Source organism: Bactrocera tryoni, chromosome 1 (genome assembly GCF_016617805.1).
Source record: "Bactrocera tryoni isolate S06 chromosome 1, CSIRO_BtryS06_freeze2, whole genome shotgun sequence".
NCBI classification, from domain to species: Eukaryota; Metazoa; Arthropoda; class Insecta; order Diptera; family Tephritidae; genus Bactrocera; species Bactrocera tryoni.
The window spans coordinates 83,280,565-83,286,564 of record NC_052499.1 but is presented as its reverse complement, the minus strand read 5'-3'; positions in this window follow the sequence as shown (position 1 = coordinate 83,286,564).

Below are 6,000 nucleotides of genomic sequence, written 5' to 3'. Positions count from 1 at the left end.
TTGCCTCTCAGTTCCTGAGAACTAATTAATAACTAATATTATCTGTGATCCTGATAAAGCTCTTTTGAGTGAAGCTCCTTTTGGTATTGTGAAAAAATGGTTCAAAAAGATGCGTGTTGATAAGATATTGGTTTTGGAAGTGAAAAAATACATTTGAAGCAAAAATTGGCTTTATGACGAGCTTCCCGACAGGAAAATAAAACCGCTCATTTGGTGAAATGAGCACCGGAGAGGGTTAACGCAGTGAACGCCCAAAAGAGGTTGTTACTAACGAAATCAACAAAAAAGTCCAAAAACTAATTTTAGATGACCGTAAAGTGAAGTTGTTCGAGATAAGTAGTAGGCACTCTAAAGATATCAACTGAACGTGTACACAATATCATTCAGGAATATTTGGGTATGAGAAAGCTCTGTGCAAAGTGGGTGCCTGGAAAAATGGAATCGGCTGGCAAGTTTATGTGGTCTGTATTTTAGGATGCGCATGGAATATTTTTATTGACTACTTTGAAAAAGGAAGGACTATCAACAGCGTCTATTATATAGCGTTATTGGACCGTTTAAAGGACGAAATGGCCGAAAAACGGCCGCATTTGAAGAGAAAGAAAGGGCTTTTCACCAAAACAGTGCATCGTGCCACAAGTCAGTGAAAATAATGCAAAAAAATCCACGAATCGGAATATCGAAAAGTTGGAGAATCTCACTTTCAGAGTGTTGATTAAAAATAGAGTGTTTTACTATGGTATGGTAACTTTTAAGAAACAACACCACACTACATCAAACTGTGTTGTGTGGGAAGATAAGATAATTTTGTTTATACAACGATTTTTATAAAACATAAATCTAAATAAAACAAGTAAGAAAGGCCTAAGTTCGGGTGCAACCGAATATTTTATATTCTTCCAAATATATAATATATAACTCATACACTGACCGACATATTCGGCATAAGCCTTAGAAAAACGAAAATCATTATAAATTTGTAGTATGGGAGAGTTGGGGTATTATCGACCCGATTTTATCTATTTTGCCAATGCTACATATGGAACTAGATGTGTTCAAAAAGTATTCGGAATTTTGAATTTTCGCGGGTTGAGTTGCTGAGGACCTAAACATATCAATTGGCTCGTGCCATTCGATTTTAATCAATGATTTGGGCATGAGACGGGTCGCCGCGAAATTCGATTTTGCACCACGATAACGCCCCTGCTCACACATCGTTGCTTGTGCGCGACTTTTTGGCCAAAAACAACACACTAATGATGCCGCAGCCACAGTATTCCCCAGATTTGGCCCCCTGTGACTTTTTCTTGTTCCCTAAACTGAAGAGGCCCATGAAAGGACGACGTTACGCTTCTCTTGACGAGATAAAGACGGCGTCGAAGGAGGAGCTGAAGAAGATAAAAAAAATGATTTTTTGAAGTGCTTCGAAGATTGGAAAAACCGTTGGCACAATTGTATAATATCTCATGGGGATTACTTTGAAGGGGATAAAATAGATATTCATGAATAAATAAATAATTTTTGAAAAAACACAAAATTCGCGATACTTTTTGAACACACCTCGTATACCCTCAGCAATCATACAGAGAAAAGTCAGCTGGATTTTCTAAAATCCTGATGTTAGTTATGCGGGGGCTGAGTAAAGTGCTCGCCTAATTTTATCCATTTTATGCATAAAGATACACTGATATCAGTCAAACACACTCTTTGAATTTTAATTAATAGTGATAACTTCCGTCAACCGGGAGTTCGAACATCTGTGCGTTAGGTATATGGGGCCTAAAGGAAGTATTGATCACATCAACTAATCAATACATACTCAACTTACAGCTTTCAAGGATGGACAGACAGAGATTCACTCGTGTTTCAACTCTTCTGATCATCCTGATCGTTTATATATATAGATATATAAATATATATATATATGGACATACCATATAGAATATCTTTAATAAAAATCGGTTGGTGAGTAATTCCATGCTAAAAAGTGGCCAGTTAACCCTAGTTGCTTTTGGATATAATTTTTCGTTTAAAAATGTAAAGAGTGTCACGTTGAAGTAAAAAGTTCCGAAGGATGAGATCATATAGCTCTGTTCATTATTCTTTTCCGTCTCGCTATGACATAGGACTTCATCGTCAGAGAAGAAAATATATGAATCTAATAAACCGAGCTGCAATCTTTTAGTATACCAGGTGCAGTGAAATGGTATTTCAAATTTAATGTGATTTCTTGTATGTAAAAATTTGTGATGGAAGATCTTCAAGATAAGGCGATATTTGACCTTCGAGTAGAGAGCACACATAGTTAACGAAAGGAAGTGAAATAGTTTTTTTTTTTGGCCAAACTCTATCTCCGATCTCGAACCAAGTATACCAGTTGTTAAAGCACACGAGCAGTACTTGTAGTGCAACGCTGGGCTAAGATGTCTTCTGACGCATGCGAAATAGTGTTATGATTCTTTCTTTGGGAAGAAATTCCTTTTTTCGTATTAGAAAACATTGTTGTAGCATTTTTTTTTGTTTTTTTTGTTATTATTGAAGATAGCGGCTGTATCACTATGTAGAGGTATTCGTATAGTCTTTTGAATGAATTCAACTCGATAAATTTGTTGTTGCTTTTACATGTAATTGTTTTGATAAGAGAGCAAAAGCGAATAGAGAAATGGTGAAGGCAGCTATTATATTATATAAGTATGTATGCTTTTGATGTGTGCTCCTTTGGAGCAGTTAACAGGAGTCAGCTAAAGGAGAAGTTTTTGCGTACAGCGGGACACGGCTAACATTCGGTTAATTATACTTTGGAATATTTTCAAAATTAATGTACAGAATCCACTTATGAACAACTCAAAGTTGCAAAAAGGGAATCATAACTAAAATTTATGGGTTCCTGAAGAATATTATATAGATATACCTTTGCATCAGTGAGCAATTACAAGAAAATATTTATGTTTTACACTTTTCATGCCAAATACACAGCTTACCCAAATGTGGTAACGCCGAATTCCGCGACTAGAGAGAGCAAATGGAAACTAGCGGACAGTGGTGCACGTTTGCCTGCCACATAGTGTCATAGTGTGGATGCCGTGGCGCGCATATAAATTCGCGGTTTGCTGCGAATGATTGCTTTCGGTTGCATCCTTACCCAGAGCCAACGAGTGGTCGCTTGTTTGGCGTTAGTCCAGTTATGTGAGTGTTGTCATATGTGGCAACGCTGGCGCTTTTCGTGCTGGTGTCATTTGTGGCTACATTTGTTGATGGCTGCTGTTTGAGGCTGTCGTTGTTGTAATTCGATTTCGTTAATAAAATGAATTGTCCTGTTTACAATGCGGTGACAGGAGCACAAGGTCTGCCGTCGAGCATGGCGTCGTGCGGTAGCGGCGGCAAAGGGTGGAAACTGTGTCAGGAAATGTCTGAATAAATGTTGGCAAAGTGTTGGAGATAGCAATTCAGTTATTTTTGGTGCACACTCGGAATGCCATTCCGAAAAGGGAAAGGAATACTAAATCCGAGCAATGCAACAGCAATACAAACTACATATATGGACGGTATATACATACATATGTATATAGAATTATATAAAAAAGCACAGTATATGTGTGTGCTCTTGTTCGGCATTCGTTGTGGATTTGAATTAAAGTTGACATTGACATTTGGATTTGCAGGTTGCCGCTAGTATAAGTCAAAAGTAAACATTTTAATTGCGAAATAATTTTATTTTGCAAATTGTTCTTGTTATCCAGAAAATTTAAATTGCAACGGAATGGTGTTCACAGTTATATTGTGATAAACAAATAAATTTAAGTGAATAAGAGGGATTATTAATTCTAATTTGTTCCCTGTTAAAAACACTGAAGTCACATTTGATAATCCTTATTATATACTGGACAGGGTATATTAAGCTTGTCAGGTAGGAACAGGACTTAAAAAAAAAAAGAACAAATGGCTTTTTCAGCAAAATCAATATATTTTGTTCAAAGTAGTCTCCTTCTGCTTCAATACAGCTTTTTGCACGGTCGGAAAAGTATTTTAGCTCGTTGGCCGGTATGGCCGCCAGTATGCCGGCGCAAGCCTTTTGAATGGCCTCTACGTCTGCATAACGCTTTATTTTCATGAGCAAATACATTTTTCCAAAAAGGAAGAAGTCGCACGGTGCCATATCAGGTGAATACGGGGAGTGGTTAATGGTTAAAATGTAATTTTTGGTCAAATAATCGTTCTTCGAATGTTGGATTCTGAGCAATTTTTGGTCGTCAGTCAATTTGTGCGGAACAAACTGTGCACACACCTTTCGTAAGACCAAAGGCTCGGTTAAAATGCGATAAATCGATGTTTTGGAGATGATCAATTCCATTTCCATGAATTTCGATGATGCTTTCGGCTGATTTTTGATGAATTCACACACAGTTTCGATGGAATTTCCGGTGTTCACGGATTTTGATTGGCCTATATGTTGATCGTCATTTATGTCCTCACGATCACATTGAAAACGCTGAAACTACTCGTGATCTCTGCTACGGGATAGGTAATCATCGCCATAAATTTGTTTCATCAATTGAAATGTTTCGGTAAAAGTTTTACCAATTTTAAAACAATTTCGCACCGATAACACAAACATACTGACACTTAAAACGCAATAACTTCACTTCCAATCAATGAAATGTCATGAAATTCTCACTGGACAATCGATAAAGATAGGAGATTCTAACGCACTAGCGCCACCAGGGGGCGCTAGATTCAAAAGTCCTCTTTACTTTGGAACGCACCTTGTAGAAGCTCAAATTCTAGCTTATTCGGATAATAAATACCATATAAAAGGTGATTCCTTTTGGGGTTCCCTACTTTTTTAAAGAAAAAACTCAGAAACTTCAAAATCAGTGAAAAGTGTTTATTCTCATTCGGAAGAACATTCCATGACATTTATTTTTAGATGATATCCGCGGCTTCGTCTCAGATGGTCCATCCGTTGAGTTCATTTTTCGATGACTCGTTTGAGCATTTCGACTGGTAACTGGCGAATGACACGCGTGATGTTTTGCTCCAAGGCCTGAATCGAAGCGGGATTATCCGCATACACTTTAGACTTTGCCAAAGGAAAAAGTCTAAAGGTGTGATATCACACGATCTTGGAGCTTAATTGACCGTCCCAAAACGTAAAATTATCTACTCAGAGAAGTGTTATATCAATAAATCAATTGATTAATGCGATGTGTGGGAAGCATCAATTTCAGGCATCAAATAGTCGGTTATCAAAGCGCGATAATGGTCGCCGTTGACGTTTACGTTCTTACCGGCATCATTTTTGAAAAAATATGGACCGATGATTTCGACCTACAAACCACACCAAAGCGTTGTTTATTTCTGGATGAAATGGCAGCTCTTGAATCTCTTCAGATTGCTCTTTGTCCCAAATGCGGCAATTTTGTTTGTTTACATACCCATTGAACCAGAACTGAACGTCATCGCATAAAATATGGCTCGAGAACATCGGATCTTCTTGGAACTTTTCAAGAGCCCAAAAAGCGAAGCAACGATGCTTGGGAAGGCCGTAGGCTTCTTGCACAAGCTATATTTTGTACGCTTTTAAATTAAGATCTCGGCGTAAAATGCCCCAAGTCGTTCCATGTGTCCGTCCGAGTTCCTGCGAACGCCGCCGAATCGACTCTCCACGGTCTTCGTGTACACTCTTAGCTACGGCTTATTTGATTTGTCAAACAAAGGCTGGCTATTGAAAAGGTAGAGATACCTTGTATCACCCGTTATTTTGATTTTGAAACGATTAGGAGCCATGTGTTTTTGATTTTTGAACTGAACTTGAATCTCGATTCTTCTAAAATGAAAATAGATTCATTCCGAATTCGAAATAAATAATAATTATAAACGAAATATTTGATATTTTTATTTTGCATCAGGTGGCAACTCCAAAAAGTGTAATTTGGTAATCATACAGTTTGGCAAAGCAGTATTTCGACATTATTGTATATATTTTTAATTGTTAGCATA